The sequence below is a fragment of the Thamnophis sirtalis genome, unplaced genomic scaffold (genome assembly GCF_051295495.1).
Source record: "Thamnophis sirtalis isolate CommonGarterSnake01/CBP01778 unplaced genomic scaffold, rThaSir2_p1.2 scaffold_1, whole genome shotgun sequence".
Taxonomy (NCBI): domain Eukaryota; kingdom Metazoa; phylum Chordata; class Lepidosauria; order Squamata; family Natricidae; genus Thamnophis; species Thamnophis sirtalis.
The window spans coordinates 31,546,192-31,564,583 of NW_028261381.1; the positions used below are offsets into that span (position 1 = coordinate 31,546,192).

Consider the following 18,392-nt stretch of genomic DNA (forward strand, 5'->3'; position numbering starts at 1 on the left):
TGCTTGTTAATAAGAGATCTCCAGCTTATAAGAATATTAGCATGTGATAGGACAACTCATCATTATACTACCACTGCTTCTACTCCTTAATGTTCTTGATAATTAAGGAACATTAAGATTTTAAATGTTTTTGAATATGTGGAGTTGTAGCAGTTTTACATACATATATCCATTCTCAAATCAGTAAACTTTCACAAGATTTTTTTAAAAAAACAGACCATTAAAACAACACGGAAAAAAACATGGGGAGGAGGGCCTTGTGTAAAAATGAGTAAGAATGAGGAAACTCTGTGATTATAGCAAAATTTTGACTTGGCATTTCTACCTTTCCACATAGTAATTTTTTATTTTACTTATAAGCCGCTGCAATATGATTCTTGTCAGCTTCCATGCAGTAAAAGTGTAAAAACATCCATAGTGTGATCAAAGGATAATATAATAAAAGCCCCAAAATAAAATCAATAATGAATGTGAAAACAAAAGGAAATAAAAGGTGTCATGGTTCTTAAATGAAAATACAAAATGCCCTTTCAAATAAATCTATTTTTGAAATCTTCCTGAAGATCAACAAGAGGGATGCTGATCTGACTTGTATTGGGAATCATCAGTGTTGCCACAGGAAAGCAAAATCCTCTAACTTCAGCCCTTCTCACCTTTCAGTAGTGCAAGATCAGAAGTGGGTCAGATTGATTCCAGCTACAATAGACAATCCTGCAGGTACCCAATGCCAAACTATAAAAACCTCTATAAATCAATACAAGCACCTTAAATTGTACCTAGAAATTAATTGGCAAACAATGCAGGGCCTGCAGGATCAATATTCTATATTTCCAGTTGTGAGAGCCAGTGAATATAGAGGCTGTTGCATTCTGGACATTTACTGAGTAGCTACTCAGAAATATGCCACATAGACTAGGATTCTGCAAAGCAGCCATGAAGATCTTGGAAAAGATATTCAAGTGCCCTGATCTGATTATACCTACAAAACTCTGTGAGTCATAGTGATCCTCTATGGCAGTGAAAGTTAGACTTTAAAGAAGAAAGATAGGAAGAATATTGATGCCTTTGAACTTTGATGTTGTAGAAGATTCGAGTATCATGGACAATCAAGAAAACAAACTGAGAAATCATTGAACAAATCAATCCAGACTTGTCACTTGAGGCACAAATGAGTAGGCTCAAATTATCCTACTTTCAACACATTTTGCAGATTCAGCTCTCTGGAAAAGATTCCAGTGGTAGAAAAGGTGGAGGGAAAGAGAAGAAGAGGAGGACCAAAAGTAAGGTGGATAGACTCAGTTACACTGGTGATATCTGCATGGCTGGGACACTTGAAAGAACAGGTTAATAATAAACCATGGGAGAAAATCTAGCTATGTGGTCATGAGGAATCAAAACAACTTGATGGCACACAATCTTTTTAAGGAGCAGCCTTATGTAAAGTGTGGTATAGTAATCCAGTGTGGTAGCAATGAGGGCATATGTTATTGAAGCCTAGTTCCTCCTGTACTGTGGTGTTATATTTCAAAGAGCAGCAAAGGACTTCTAGCCATGGCTTCTACCTGCTACTCAGGCAGGAGTCATAAGTCCAGAAAAATCCCCAAATGCTCTTTTGCTCATGTGGAAATGATGCTGGTATCATCAGAAGTATCCAATGAATAAACAACAGTTCTGTCTAAACTGGGTTCCACTTCGGTCTGTTTTTACCCATCCTGGCTCTTACAGCTCCAGACATCAGGACAGGACATCAACAGTATCTCCTCCACAACCTGGAGTGGTGGCATAAAGTTGGATATCATCAGTGGACTGATATCCACACTCCAAAATCTCTCCCAACATTTTTTACTACAGACTTTTTTAAAAAATCCGGCCTTTATTTTTTTTTTTTAATAACTAGGTGGCGAACATATTTAATACTTCTTCCTTGTCCTTTTTTCCCCACAACAATAATCCTGTGAGATGAATGGGGCTGAAAACAAGTGACTGGCCCAAAGTGACCCAGCCAGCTTCTATGCTTAATGTGGGACTAGAACTCAGTTTCCTGGTTTGTAGACTAGTGGTCTAATCACTAGACCAAATTAGCTCTCTGTTCATTCTGTCCTGTTTTGTATAGCTGCTAAAAAACAAGAAAAGAGAACCAAGCCCTACAGCATCCCACATTGCAGAAGCTAGGATTGAAACAGACTGAAACAACTCACTGAGGAAGGGTGGAACTGTTGTAAAATGATTCCAATCCCCAACACACACACACCGATTTGGTCCATTAAGATACCTTAATTCTTGGTATTGAAAGCTGCTCAAAAGGTCTAATTTATGTGCTGTCTCACAGATCCTGGAAACAGGGCTATGCAGCATAGGAATAGAGGTGGTTGGTGCAGTTACAGAAGAGGCATCACCTCCGCATTGCCCCAGCCCCTAGTTTTTAGTCTATTCCCAACTTTTGTAATTTTAAATTGTTTTTATATTGATACTTTAATTGTATTGTAAATCACCCAGAATTGCTTTGGATAGCGAGATAGGTGGTATATAAATTTAATAAAGTTTTTTGAGTCCAGGAGAAGGGGAAAAGGTAAGAAAGAGACTGCCATTTTAATTATGTTAAGAATAAGTTAAGGTGGAGAATTCCTTTGCAGGCTTTCAAGATTGTTTACCTTACCGTAATAGGAATCAAGACCTTTGCAGAAGTCCAAGCGGTTCTTGTTTCTTGAGTTTGCCTGCCTTGAAGAGATTAACAAACAGAAGCATGAAGGAAGCATTTTCCTCAACTGAGTCCTGGCATCAATCATCCAAGAGAACCATCAATGCAGTCTCTGTCCTGTATCCAGATATGAGCTCTATCTGAGAAGGGCATAAATCATCTGCTTATTCTAAGTTGTTGATGTTGGTCGACACTTCTTTCTGAATAATCATACCTAAGTAAGGGAGGTTAGTGATTGGACAATAGTTATCTAAAATCCCCGAGATGACTATTTCAGAAGATAATGTAGCACTGCCTCTCTTCATAATAGCCAAGATATTACACAATCACAACTGCAGCGTGGAAGGACTCAAGACAACTGGACAGTTGCATGTCCTGGAGTCATGGGATTATATGATCACCATTTGTAACCTTCCCAGCCAGCTTCCAACAAGCAAAGTCAATAGAAGAAGCCAGATTCTCTTAACGATCACATGATTCAGTTAACGACTTCAGTGATTTGCTTAACAAGTTTCGCAAGAAAAAAAAGTCGTAAAATGGGGTAAAAACTCACCTAGTAATTGCCTTGCTTACCAATGGAAATTTTGAGCTCAATTGTGGTCATAGGTTGAGGACTCTGTACTTATGATATGTTGCCTTGAGGTATTTAGCTCTTTTTGTCCATGGGCACCATTGGTCGTCCTCGACTTATGACCACAATTGAGTCCAGAATTTATGTTGCTAAATGAGAAATTTGTTAAGTGAATCTTGCCCCATTTTACAACCTTTCTTGCCACTTTTGTTAAGTGAATCACTGCAATTGTTAAGTTAGTAATATGGTTGTTAAGTGAATCTATCTTGCAATTGACTTTGCTTGTCAGAAGGTCGTAAAGGGGATCACATCACACTGCAACTGTCATAAATATGATTCAGTTGCCAAGCCTCTAAGTGTAAAACACGTAACCATGGGAATGCTGCAACAGCCATAAGTGTGAAAAATGGTCATAAGTCACTTTTTTTCTGTTCCGTTGCAACTTTGAATGGTCACTAAATGAACTGTTGTAAGTGGAGGACTACCTGGACAGTCTCTAGAGACTGGGATTCAGTGTATGTGGGTTACTTATATTCAATCTTTCTTGCACTGTTTTGGAGTTTCCTATTTTCCTATCTACAAATACAGCATTACTGCTGCTGGGGTATGAGCCACATCTCTTCCTTTTCCTTATAACATAATTGGTTAATAGGATAGTTTGGTAATTTTCCTACTATCATCAGCAGTTTTGAAATGAAATAAAAGCTTGTGAAACTATTTCTTAAGTTTCAGAGGGCAAGAGCGGACAAACCATAACAAAACATCTGTTCTTGTCTGTTTTAAGATTGGTTATCTCATGACCCTTCAGAATCAAAATGGAATGTTATGATTTAGGAAATGAAGATTTCTTGCAGCACACACTTTCCTAAGAGTTTCTGAAATGTCATACTTTTAAAGTGAATAAGAAAAAACATTATTGCACACAGATTTGGTTTGGAGTGTTGAATTAGTTTTGTATTCTGAGAATTAGCATAGCTTCATAAATGATCCAATTTTAAGTACAATCCTACTGTAGAGAATAGATGATGATTATATTATATTTAAATGTAAGGTTTGTGTTTATTCCATTCTTGTAATTATGTATAGTAGGTTGGATTTCTATCATTGCAGCTTCAGTTGAGCAAATCACTCTTAAAATGACAGTTGGTCTTACCTGAACTGTTATTTTAAGAGGTGTTTGCAGGATGGGCCAGAGATGGTATTATCACAGCCAATTGGCCTCGAGACTGGGTTGAAGCTGAAGCCACGCCTCTGGGCTCCTCTCCTCTGACTCCAGTTTCAATGCAGTATACACTCCCGAGATCCTGAAAACAAGTCACAAAGGAGATACCTCCATTCCCCAATACTGTGTACCTAACCTAGGGTGGGAACTGGCCCATCCTGCAAACACCTCTTAAAATAACAGTTCAGGTAAGACCAACTGTCATTTTCCAGAGTGGGTTTGTAGGATGGTCCAGAGATGGGACATACCCAAATTTCATCCCAAGGGTGGGCCCTCACTGATCCGACAGGACCTGTTGCAGGACCCTGCGGCCAAACGCCACATTGGAAGATGCGAAGGCATCCAGCCTGTAGTGCCAGATGAAGGGTGACGGGGATGCCCACGTCACTGCCCTGCAGATGTCTTCTATAGGGGCCTGGGAGGCCCAGACTGCCAAGGTGGCTGCACTTCTAGTGGAGTGGGCCGTGATGCTGGCCGGAACCGGCAAGTTCTGTGCCTCATAGGCGAGGGCAATGGCCAGATGGATCCACTGGCTAACGGTGGACGGGGAGACCCTCTTCCCTAGCGACGAGGGTTGGAATGACACAAGCAGAGCCTCAGACCTACGAAACTCCGCCGTCCACCTTAGGTAAATCCGTAAGGCCCTTCTTACGTCTAAACAGTGCCAACTGTGCTCCTGCTCCCTGGTCGGGTCTGGGCAGAAGTCCAGAAGAATCGCCTCCTGGAAGACTGTGTTTACCTTTGGCAGGAAAGCCAGGTCCAGGCGTAGCACTACCCTGTTGTGAAACGTGCATAGATCCTCCGTGGAGGAGAGAGCCCCCAGCTCCGAGACTCGCCCAGCCAAGGTGATAGCCACCAGGAACACAACCTTACAAGTGAGGAGCTTCCGACTAGAGTGGTTCAAAAGGCTCGGCCATAAGGACCCGTAGCACTGTGGGAAGGTGCCACGTAGGAAACCTGTGGATTGGTGGTGGATGAAGGTGGGCCACCCCTTTGAAGAACCTCTTAACTAAGGGCAAATGAGGTAGCAGAGTGGGCCCCTCCCCAGGTAGCACCGTGGCCAGTGCCGCCAACTGTCTCCTAACTGTGTCTAGGGACAAGCTCTTGTCCAGACCCTCCTGGAGGAAATCCAGGCCTTGAGGGACCGTGGCCCTGGAGGGGGTCATGTGGGCAGCCTGGCACCAGGAGATAAACGTCTCCCAAGTGGAATCATAAATCCTGTTGGTTGACTGTCTGTAAGATGCCTCAATGGTTCTGAGCACCTTTGAGACAGGAGGGCGCCTCTCAGGTGCTCCTGCTCAATTTCCACACAGCCAGTTGGAGCCACTGTGGATCTGGATGGACCAACTTCTCCTGTAGCAATCTCACTTCCCCCCGGGGAAACCTCCATGGTCTCCCTGCCGACAGACTCATCAGGTCCGCGAATCAAGCCCTCCTGGGCCAGTGGGGGCCAGTAGGATTACTTAGGCCTGCTCTCTGACTACCTTCTGGATGACCCGGGAAGGAGAGGTAGGAGGGAGCGTACAGCAGCCTGACCCCCCACTGCACTCCCTCAAGGAATCTGGTGACCCAGGGGGAGAATCCTGCCTGGAAGGGCCCCCTAGGGGTGACCTGGAGCTGGAGGGGGAGGGACTGATCCTGCTCTGCAGAACCCTCAACCTCTCTGCCCTGGAGAAAGTTGTCACCAAGGTCCTGTGCCTCCTAGCTTCATCTCTTTGGCTGGCAAGGGAAGGGCGAGTGTCAGCTGAAGCTTTAAGCCTCTTGGAAGAGACAGTGGGATGCTGCCTTGTGGAAGTCCCCTCCCCAGGAGACATGGGGGGGAAGGGGATCTACCCACCATCACACAACTATTTATGACCACTCCTCGTGCTTCCTGCAATTCGCTCCTCACCCCCACTTCCGCAGCTAGAATGGCAAGGTCCTCACTCCTTTTGTTGCGTGCCCCGAATTTTAAAACATTGCCGGGGTGCGTTTCAGGATTGCTGCGGCTTCTCAGGGAGTCTGCTGCTGCCGTGCTGCTTCCCAGCCGCCTCTGCCGCTCCTGGGGCTTCTGCAGCCTTCGCGCAGCCCTTGTGCTCTTCTGCGCCCTCTTTTAATGCTGCGAGGTGCGCTCTCCTGTTAGGCTTCTGGGCTGTTGGGCTGAAAACCAGAGCCCTTTAGCCCCCACCGGCGCCGATCTGCCCTCTCAGGGCTCCACGTGGTCGCCGGCCAAAATGGCCACCAGGACAGCAACCCAGCTACCGGAGCCTCCAAGCCTTGAGATTTAACCCTCGAGTAGCTGGGAAAAAACGCAGCTAATAGCAGGGACTTACTGGGAAGTGAAGGAAGTCTCCTTGTGAGAAGGAAGCAAGTTGAGTCGAGGTTGGTCCAGAAAAGTTGAATCAGATCAGGAGACAAGAATTTACGTCTCTTTGGCCAGACTGGATTGAAACTGGACTCAGAGGAGAGGAGCCCAGAGGCATGGCTTCAGCTTCAACCCAGTCTCGAGGCCAATTGGCTGTGATAATACCATCTCTGGACCATCCTGCAAACCCACTCTGGAAAATAAATAGGATTTCCTCGCATATAATAATTTGGAGATTGATCTGAAGTATCAATATCATAATGTTTCCTCTCTCCTCTCTCTCCATCCTCTGTTTTGTTGGTTGACTCTAATTCATTTAGTGATGCTATTGAGACTATATCATAAACCTTGAGCTAAAGACCTTCAAGGCCTAATTAAAGCTTAAATGTATAACCATTATTGGATTGGATCCATTTTTTCTATAATACTTTATTGTGCTCATGCCCTAGGTAGTGCTATAGCACAGAAATAGAAGCTTCTTATATGATTAAAAACATCTTTCTTTGAGTGGGATCTAAGTTAACTTGTGTAAAACAGAAGTTCAGATAATAGTGGCTGACTCCTGAAAACTTGTGCTAGTGTATTGGTCAGTTTTGCATGAACAACTGCGGCTGTTTAAAAGTTGGAAAATGTCAAAACCTATTTCCTTTTATATATATGTATGTATGTATGTATGTATGTATATGTGTGTGTGTGTATGTATGTATGTATGTTATATATATATATAATTTTGCTGAACACGAGGTTGAAATACAAAATGCAAAAATAAAAAATAAAAAAATTCAAAAGAAGACAAAAAAAAGGACAAAACCCACAAAGCGATCAAAACATTTTAAAAATGTGTAAAAACAACACATATGCAAATATTGTCCCCTTTAGTTGAATAATGATTAAGACTTTAAAATTATTAATGAAAATTATGTAATTGTTTCCACTGCCGTTGATCAATTAAGCCATCCTTAATATTAGGCCTAGTGGTCACTCAAGCAACTGATGATATGGAGTAGTGACAAGGTATTAAAAGACAGATGTGCATCGTATGTGGTCTGACTAGCACTGCTTAAGCAACTTGTTTCCTTCAGCAAGTAGGATGTTTTTTTTTTTACCACAGGGAAGCTAAAAAAGACCAACTATCAAATGTTTTTAATGCAGATTAAGAAGACACAATTTTGTTCTTTGCTTAAAGTCTTAATTTATGCTCTTTAGGAATAGCTATGAACACAAAGTTATATAGAAATAAATTAGAGATAAATTCTCAGTATATGGACTCAAATTTAATGTTTTTTTCCAATTTCTGAGAAGATTTAAAAGAACGATAAGCTCTGATTTGGATTACTGTAATAAAATATTATAGATGTTTAATCATTGTATTTGTTAGCCAAAAATACAGTATCTGTACCTTTGATTGATCTTGTTGTTTTCATTAAGTGTTCATTAAAGGGTACTTCCTGACCTTTGTAATAGTTTAGGCTTAAATCCAAACCTCTGTGAGGGTTTAAGTTTAAAGGCTGTAAAAAGCATAATTTCACTATTTTTGCTTCTGGGAGGATGTCATCATGTTTATTATTTTATCTTAGCAGAAAATAACTTAGTACATGCCAAATGACAAATTTATTTTAAAAACATATCTATATTGCCCTTTAGTAGAGCTTTGGTGTGCCTGAAAGATAAATATAATTTCATCACGAATTTATTAGAAGTTTGGGAATAAAACTTGCTTATGCTTAGTACTGAAAAGTTACAGGTAGGTGTTGTGGCTCGGCAGGAGCCTTTGGAGCTGCTATCAGACTCTGACAGCGAGGGGCCCTATGAGTCAGGCCTGGAGGAGGCGGAGGGCCCTGGACAGTGTTCTGACTGCAAGCAGTGCTCAGAGAGACTAGTTGGTCCCCAGGTAATGACTGAGCCTTGGATCAGTGAGAGAGGCTGACACAGAAACCTCCTGTGAGTTGTTTCGGGATGCACGCAGGAGAAGGGCTGACCGTACGGAACAGTTGAGGACTCACAGGAGATGTTAATGAGAAGCTGTTGCTTGTTAGGATCTCCTGCGGATAAAAGACTGATGGTGCCACGCCCTGGTTGCAGAAGTCAACGTTCCGTTTCTGTTCTAGTCAATGTTCTCCGTTCGTGTGCAACCATTGAGAAAAGCATTTGGATAAGTGACTTGAATTATATAATCCTGTTTTGTAGCAGTTTATGAGTTAGGACTTTTGCCAGAGCATTTATCTGTGTTTATTTTGGGCTCGCAGCCAGCAAGAGCTGGGACTGATAAAAACATTCCTTTGAATGTTCTGTTTGGCTTTCGTTTCTGTACGGACAAGGTGAGGGTCAGAACAGGTAGGTAAGTAGGTATACTATTCTGAGCAAGTACAATGGTATTACTTAGTAGGGTATTTTTCTCTCTCTTTCTGTAATCAGAATAAGCAAGTTGCAGCAATGAAAAATCAGTCGACACATTTGTATGACACGGTAACAATCAACATAATTTAGCCATGAATGTGTCCAATGATGCCTATGTGTCATGGATACAAATCTTCCATCCACAGTTTATTTTCAGTGGCTATTTCATGAAATCTGGTGCAGTCAACAACTTGGTTGAAGAATACATTAGAAAGAGAGTTGGTGGTTTGTTTTATACAGCATCAGTTTAATTTGAGGTTAGCCTTTTTCTTTAAAAATAAATGAGGACATTTTGAGAGCGGAAAAGCATTCAATTTCGGGAGTTCATTGCAAATATTTTTTGTGAATAAAAAACGTGAGCATTTGTCATATGTTTATTTTGCTTGCAGTTGGACTTCTCCATGCCTAGACATTCACTCAAATCTTTCAGATTTAGTCCAGAGGTGGGTTGCTGGTGGTTTGACCTGGATCAGCCGAACCGGTAGTAGCGGCAGTGGGAGGCTCCGCCCACCTGCCCGGATGCTTTTGTTCATGCGAGTGCACCCAAACTGGTAGTACAAAAATTAGTAACCCACCTCTGATTTAGTATTATTCATTTTTGAAGTTGGGGAATACTGAAATTCAGGTTTTAAATCATGTAATCTCTCTTTATTTGGATTACATAATCTAAATGAAAGTAGAGATGGATTATAAATTGGGAAAGGAGGCGATAATATGGAAGAAAGGAAGATTTTGACAGAAGCATCAGATTATGGGCATCAAAGGAAATCCAGAGAGGAACTTTGCATTCTACATCAGTCTGAATTTAGCTTTTTTAAGCATATTTAATTTTTTTAACATTTAACTCCTTAGTGTTATTAGCTGTCCATAATTAATAAGTAGCACAAATCTATTGTTCAGATTGCTTCTAAATAGCTATTTTACTATCCCTATAAATCTACAAACTGTATATTGTAATTTAAGATTGCTTCTTTAAAGCAAAATTCATTCTTTGGTTACTGTACTGAAAATATTACTGGATTCTGTTCTGTGTTTCTTCAAGTTACAAAGAAATGATTTGGTTTGAAAAGTCAAGGGAAACAAATAGCTGAGACTCTTAATGGGTTCATACCGGAGGTGTGTTCCTACTGCTTTGGACCCGTTCGGCCGAACCAATAGTAACTTGGCCTGGATCACTGGAATCAGCAGTGACCCAGGCCTGCCACACCTCCGAACCATTCTCCTGGTGGCACCATAGGTGCCACCATCTTGTCTTTTGCTTCTGCGCATGCACAGAGTAATTTTAGTGGTACTGTGCATGCGTGCGCATAAAGCACGCCTCTGTGAACTGGCAGTAGTGGCTGCTGGAACCCACCCCTGGTTCATACCATATATACTTCTTTAAAAAATTTTATTTATTTATTTATTTTTAAACAAAGACAAACAAATCTAAAAAAACCCATCTTCCATTACAAATTGTAGAAAGTGTGTCAAATTGGTTACAGTATTTCCATCCTCCATAGTCACCACCTGCTTTTCATATCAAATTACATATTTTAAATTCACCTATATTCATGTATATCACGATTATATCTCAATCTTAATTTGACTATAATTGTTTCTACATCCTTTTATATATAATATTCAAAATCTAGAATAGGATTATATGATAACATTCTATTAAATCATCCTAAAATCATCCAATCGCAATACATCTTTATAATATATTTTAGATAAGTCTTTTAAACCTCCTCTCATATACAACAACATATGTGTTGTTTATATAAAATGTCATATTATCAAACTAATATATCTATATGTATTGTTATTATTAATCATTATTTAACTATAGATATTGTCACTTCATTTTATACATACTACTAGTAAACTAAATTTAGCTTAGTTTTTATTATACATTTTCATTGCATCAATCTGTATCTTTCCAGTAATAGTACGGTCTTATATCTCTTGCCATTTGTAGCGTTAATGTTCTAGTTACTTTCTTAATAAATCTTGTATAAACTTCTCTTCGCAACATGTTGTTCCTTTCGTATGTCATAAAAACTTGAAACCCAGCATCTGTTCTTTCCTTCAGTTTATCTTTGGTTATCGCTAGTGCTTCTGTCAAGATTTCTCTCCTTATCTCCATCAATTTTTCTCTCTTTTCTTCTTCTGTGCTTTGAAGTCTGGGGTAGAGGTATCCAGCCTCCAGCCTCTAAGTGGCAGTGTAACTGCTTTTCCTCCTCTTTATAATCCTTCTTATTATCTTTTTTGTATTCCAAGCTTAAGAAATAAAAAAACCTTAAATGGAGATCAAAAACAACCCAATCAATCCAATCAAGCATTATAAAAAAAGGAGAATTTTAATCCATAGGTGTAAGCAAAAGTGAAAAAAGAAGAAAGAATTAATCCATTCAGTTTAAAAAATAAGGAGCCTTTGCAAAAGTTCCATCTGTAAAAAAAAAAAAAAGAAACAACACATTAAGTTTAATGTAGATTAATTTCGCTGCTTATAGTCTTCTGTCTTCAATTTTAATTTAACTTAATTTTTGGGGGTAGTCTCTTTTTCTAATAATAAAATTTCCTCACCAATTCAACACACTTTCTCTTTCCGCTTTCTTCCCATTCCGGGGCTGTCCCAACTTCAGCAGCTTCATTAGCTGCGTTTCTGTCACCGGAAAAAAAGGCTATTCCTAGATCTTTCAGGGACTTTGCAGTGTCCCTGAGATCAGCAAGAGGTGCCCTTCTCAATCACCGTTTCTGCGGGATGGTTTAGGTCCGAATGGACTGTCCAGCGGCAGAAATATCGACTGCGATCTTGAAGCACCAAGATAGCACGTCATGCCATATATCATATAAACTTCTAAGGGCTAAGTATGATATGTGAATCTAATTTGTAAGTGTTAGTGCTACTAAAATGAATGTGCATGCATCACCATCTTACCTTTTGTTCCATCAGTCTAAAGGATCCTCATTGGAAATGTAGTGATCTTCTCTGATATCCTTGCCCAAACCCCAAATTTCAGCTCTTAAGTGTGGCTGATAATTCCTTCCCTCCATAGGCCATCTTCCAGAGCACCTTTAAACTTCTTCCACTACTCTCCCCATCACTTGACCCGTCTCTTGCCGGTCACATCTACCTGATCCATCCTAATGGGGAGGCAGGGAATGTTGCGGGTCCCATCCCCGAGGGAGATACAACTTGTGGGACCCAGAAGGAGGGCCTTCTCTGTGGTGGCTCCCTCTCTCTGGAACATCATTGCCCCAGAGATTAGAACAGCTCTAATACTCTTCTGGAAGGCGCTGGAGACCTGGGGAACCCAGAGTGGGATGGAGCCCATTAAATGGCTCATGTGATCTGCTGTCTCCAGAGTGGGGAGGTGATTTTATTATATTATACTATATTAATTTATTTGATTGTTTTTATTAGTTTTATTGTTTTAAATGTGATTTTATAGTCTGTAAGCCACCTTGAATTGCCATGGGTGAATAGGCAGCAATATTAAATAAATAAAAATAAATAAATAAATAAAATAAATGCATAGCATTTTCTGATACAGGTGATGAGAATGTAATTGCAAAAAGAATGCCTTCACATCAATATGATGTCCACAAGTATTTATTCTTGAAAGAGGAGGTTAAATGAGTAATCATTGTTGCTACTGCTTCTCTAACCTCAACAGTGATATAATGGTGTGCACTGCTAGCATGTAGAGACATAAATAGAACAGCAGGTAAAGATTGAATGGGGAGGGTAAACTATGAACTCTGCCCCAGTTACTCCTGTTTAAAAAAATCTTGCAAGAATTTTCATCCTTGCAAACTGCTCTATTTTATTTCTAACTATTCTAATCATAAAAGAACATTTTCCTTTTTCATCATTTATTGTACTTCAACTTATCAAATTCATTGTCCTTGGTGGGTAATAGCAATTAAAAATAGCATATAAAGACATACAAGTCGTCCTTGACTTATGACCTTAATTGAGCCTGGAATTAATGTTTATATATTATGCCAGTCATAACGCAGAATCATCACATGACTGAGTTGATTTGGTGATGTTTGTGGCAGTCATTGAGCAAGTCACCAGGATCGTTAAGCAGATTTGCAGACATTAAGCAGGCATCACAGTCATTAAACAAAGCTATTGACTTCAGTGGGTGGTTTTTGCTAAAAAAAAAAAAAAGAAGTAAATGTTGGTTTCGTACAAAAAGTGTCATAAATTGTGGTTATGGCACAGTGGGATGCTGCCAATGGCCATAAATGCAAGCCAGTTGCCAAGTGATCACGTGACCATGGGGAGATTGGCTGCCAGAACTTGTACTTACTGTGTCGTAAGTACCTTTTGGGGGATCTGTTGTAACTTTGAACAATAGTTAAGTGACTGATCATAAGTTGAGAACTACCTGTATGTAACAATAAAAACAATGCAAGTTGGCAACAAAGGAAAGGAAACTAAACAGCCAACAAATCAGCGTAACCGCTGCACAGGCTCTGTCACATATACATACTTCCATTCCTTCCTATGCTTTCATGCTGTCTCTGTAGTATTATAGCCGACTGCTGCTCACACTCAAAGATTTGAGGATAGAAGGTTTAATCCCCTTTATAATATACTTAGAGCTGAGGCTGCCTAATCATTGTGGTGCAACTGTCCATTTTCTGTCCTTAGTGATTGCTTTGGTAGAGAGAGGAGCTAAGCAAGCAAGCCTTTGGAGATTGCAAGTTTTCATGTTGTATGCTCTAACATTTTAACCCGTTTGAATGGGAAAGAGTTTAACTGGACAGATTTCTAATTCCCCGCTTCTTATTTTTTAAATCAAAGTTTCCTTGGCTGTTGTCCAAGCTTCTGATACTTAAGAGGCTAATCTTCGTGATGTACAAACTTTAGTTAAAAAAGCAATCATTTCATGATAGAGAGCTCCAACTGTACCCAAAGTTAAGTATGTTTATAGAGGGGTTAGTCATCAAACACTTAATTGTCTGTCAACTCCAGAAAAAATAATTTCTATTTAACATTATAACCAGTTTCAATCAGAAATGTTCAGCAGCAGGAGATAACCATTATAGCAATCACAGTTCACAGCAAATGGTTCTGATAACAATTAATGTGCCCACACAGCTACGTACCTGTCCATTAACATTTGCCTCAAAGATATATTGGGAATATTAATAGGATATTGAGGCCAAGCATACAAACTAGGAGCTGAATCCTGAAAGAAGAATCCTGGTAGATATATTTATTAAAAAAAACAAACAAACCACAAGCCCTTCAATGGGTCTGCTTTGCTAGCTCTCGTCAGCCACAAAACTTTTGAAATCAATGGCTGCTTTCAAACTGGATTCACTAGCATTGCTGAGGCAGTTTTGTTCTTGCTATTTTGCAGTCAATTGGAAATGGAATTAAATGACAGTTCTACATAGCACTGAGTGTAGATCTATATTATCTGCGAGCACTTTTGACATCTCTGCAGGGCAAGATTCTTCTCCAGATCTTGCTTAGGAGTAATTCTATTCAGCAATGATTCAGACCGAATCATTTCTTTAGGGCTTCTGCCAATGCCTCGCAGTTGAGCATGGCAGAGCTGGCTTTAGTGATGTATTGCCTGCTAATTGCTCCTTTGTCACTTTCCTTTCTGGTTCTTTCTCCTCCTTTCTGAAATAATGCTAGTTAGCTATTAAAGATAAGGAGAAAAATTAGAGCACAGGGCCCAGTCAATTTGGAAGATTGAAATTGAGTTTTTCCCCCTCTTAAATTGAGCTTCACCTTCAGGTTTTATTTTGACACAACTGCAGTCTATCAAGTTGTATAAAACTATGGCCACTTTCTACCTGAACCGGAACTAGGAAAGCAGTCTGGAGTGGTTTCCAGTTGTGTTTGACAAGGTCTTCATGCAGTTTGTTCATTAAAACTTGTTGATTTATTCTGGAAAGAAAGAACATGTATTGTATATATAGGAAGAGGAGTTGCATCTTTTTAGCAGCCATGCAGATTTTCTGCAACCATCTTTGCAGAAGTTTTTTTTTTTTTTTTTTTACAGAATGTACACATTTGCAGACAGGCAGGTTCAGTCATAGTCAAAGTTATCATTTCCAAAGCCTAGACTTAGCTTTCACTCTCCTGTGTATTTTTATTCCTGCTTCACATTATTCCCCAAGTAAATCTACTTGTGAAAGCTCTGTATCCAGAAATTGAAAGGAGGGAGTTAACTAATGGTAAATTTCTCTGGACTGTAGTTAAGGTAAACTAGCATAAAATATATAATGATTTTAGGCTGTGGTTAAAATTTGGGGCTTAATGAAAATGTGGTTTATCTCATCTGAACTCACATGTGGACATGGTTTGTTTAATTGTGTCTTATTAAATATGTGTGGAGCTGCGGATCATGACTGTAAGACAGTGGTGGGATTCAAATAATTTAACAACCAGTTCAGTACCCTAATGACCAGCTGGGTGGGTGTGGCTCGGTGGTCATGTGACCGGGTGCACGTGGTCAACTCATCATCACTCACATCGATGGGCGCTTTGCCTTAGCTGTTACAATGTAATAAGGATTACCCGGAGAAGCAGTTTCTGTAAGCAAGGCACTAAAGATTAGGCTAGAAACAACATCAGAATGTTTCCTTCCTGCCTTCCTTACAGGATTAGCCCTGTAAAGTGGGGGAAAAAACAAAAGGAGATTTCTTCCAACAACTGGTTTCCAAACTGCTTAGAAAGTTAACAGCCGGTTCTCCCAAATAGGTGCGAACTGGTTGAATCCCACCACTGCTGTAAGACATTAAAAAATCATTTCATTATGTTCCCTATATTATAATCCTAGTGAAAGTTTTACTTCCTGACTGCAATTTTTCTCTATTATAAAACAGAAACTTTGGGGATAAGGAATTAAAACCTTGAATCTTAACCCTTTCTTTCTATAGAAATACTACTAAAATAAATAAATAAAACATTTAAAACATATGGAGTACTTACATGGAATGCTTATCCATAGCCAGCTTAATACATTTTATCCTTTAATATGACATAAAGCATCTTAATCTAATAATTTGGGTTGTGTTTGCACATGTTATGCTAAAATCTGGTCACTACTTTGTAGTTCATTGTGCCATGCAACACTATATCATGCAAAAACAATCATTACTGCATTGGATTGTGTTGTTTCCAAGAGTTTGGAGAAAGTATGCAAATAGTTTCCTTTTTTGATGCATTAGTTACATTCTGTGTTACAGCAGAACATTTTTCTAAAAACAAGCTAGAAGCACATACGCAATAATGGAAGAATCAAAGTTAGAACCCTGTTGAGCATTAATTTCTCTCTAGCTTCAAACTGTTGGTAATTAGGCATCACTGCAGAATCAACACAAGGTTGCTCTTAATAACAGCTCTGTATGACAGTATTCTTGTCCCAATTATATTCTTTTAATTTCCTCTTCCATATCTTGGTATTTTCCACATGTCTGCTTAGTTTGTTTCTGTTTCACATTTATAGGTATATTTCTAAAGAAGGCTATTACTTTGAATGGTACACAAAAATAAATTATGTGATCTAGAACACAGGTGTCAAACTCATGGTATCAAGTTGCCGTCATGTGACATATCATGAAGTTTTCCCCCTTTGCGGAGCTGGGGTGGGCACGTGATGTGCCCTAATGGCCAGCTGCACCTGATGCATCCAGCCCACAGGCCACCAGTTTGGCACTCCAGATGTAGGAATACTGTATATGGATATACAATACAGTATTCACATGTGAATATGTGAATATATTCATATGTGAACCAGAGGTGTTTCTACCGGTTCAGCCCAGTTCGGCCGAGTAGGTAGTAACTTGGCCGGTGACGCCCCTGAATCATTTCTATCAGCACAGCCATGGGTTCCGCCATCTTGGTTTTTTTTACCTACTGCGCATCAAGCATGCATGCGCCAAAAGCGCATAACGGAGCAAACCGGCAGTAGAAGAAGCCGGAGCCCACCACTGATGTGAACACAAATACATATACACACACATATATAGACATGTATTTATCCACAGTTCCTGTGTCTAGAGAAAACTGTTTCCTAGCAATATACTGCATAAAGTCCTAACTAGTATTTCGTATTTATATTCATGCCTTCTGTGAGTTGGTAATGGAAAAATGTTTCTTTCTCTTTTTTTCTCTTAATAGTGAGGGCACTGATTTACTGCACTAAATAGAAAAGGCGTTGCTGCTTCATTCTCTGTCTCTGATATCTGTAAGTAGTAAACATTATTAGGATCACTTTTTGCCAATGTTATTCTTCCAATTTAGATATCATTTGTTTTCCCCCCTAAAAATTATGCAGTAATTTGCACCGTAGGGTTTTGGATTATTATTTTTTTGCCTTTTACAGAGGTTTATGTTTTAGAAAACTAAACAACCCAAACCTCTCCCTGCGCTGTTATTCTTTACAGTTCATATGTTTTTATAATAGAGAAAAAAGTGAAATAATTTTATGTGCCTACAATTGCATTGTAAGTTAAATATATGTGCATCTTTCACGTACTGTTCTAACATAAAGTAAGCATGAACAGACACACATGACTCTGCTCCATCAAATTTTGGGGACCAGCATAACAAAATGGATCTCATAAATGAAAGAATGTATAAAATATTTTAATCCATAAACATCTCATTGCCTGTATCTGGCTATGGCAGGAATTCTGCATTTTATCATTTGACAGTTTTGATTTCTTTTCTTTTTTTTAATTCTTTCCCTTCCTTTACTGAAGTACATCTATGCCTGTATTTCAAAACTGTTGGATGCGTATGATAATGGAGAAAAATGGTGGCAGAGGGAAATGGAGAAGTATTTTTAAAAGTATTATTTAATTGGAGATGGGCAGGGAACTCAGGAACTGCCTTCCACATTTCAGGAAAAAGGGTTTAGATCAATGGTGGGTTTCTACCAGTTCAGACTGGTTCGGCTGAACCGGTAGTGGTTTGGCGGCCTGGGTCACTGCAACCCCACCCCCTACGAACCAGTTCACTGAGTGGCGCCTATGGAATCGCCATCTTGTTTTTTGCTTCTGTGCATGTGCAGAACAATTTTTATTGTAGTGCGCATGCGCGTGCAGTGTGCCCATGAGCAAACCAGCAGTAGTGCCTGCTGGAACCCTCCCCTGGTTTAGATGAAGATATGTCTACATTTGATTATTGTTTAAA

The 18,392-nt window shown here is 39.7% G+C and overlaps 1 protein-coding gene and 1 long non-coding RNA gene across 2 annotated transcripts in view; one reads left to right on the plus strand and one right to left on the minus strand.

The window, feature by feature from the left end:
- Positions 1-11,459: 11,459 nt before the first annotated feature.
- LOC148049366 (uncharacterized) overlaps positions 11,460-18,392 on the minus strand; it is a 41,758-nt gene continuing 34,825 nt past the window's right edge. Inside the window, exon 3 of the long non-coding RNA XR_015696034.1 lies at positions 11,460-11,663. This is a non-coding gene — a long non-coding RNA (uncharacterized LOC148049366). The remainder of the gene's footprint in view (positions 11,664-18,392) is intronic.
- CCDC148 (coiled-coil domain containing 148) overlaps positions 17,374-18,392 on the plus strand; it is a 146,607-nt gene continuing 145,588 nt past the window's right edge. The window contains exon 1 of the mRNA XM_014053361.2: positions 17,374-17,442. The gene's annotated coding sequence lies outside the window, so the exon portion shown is untranslated. The remainder of the gene's footprint in view (positions 17,443-18,392) is intronic.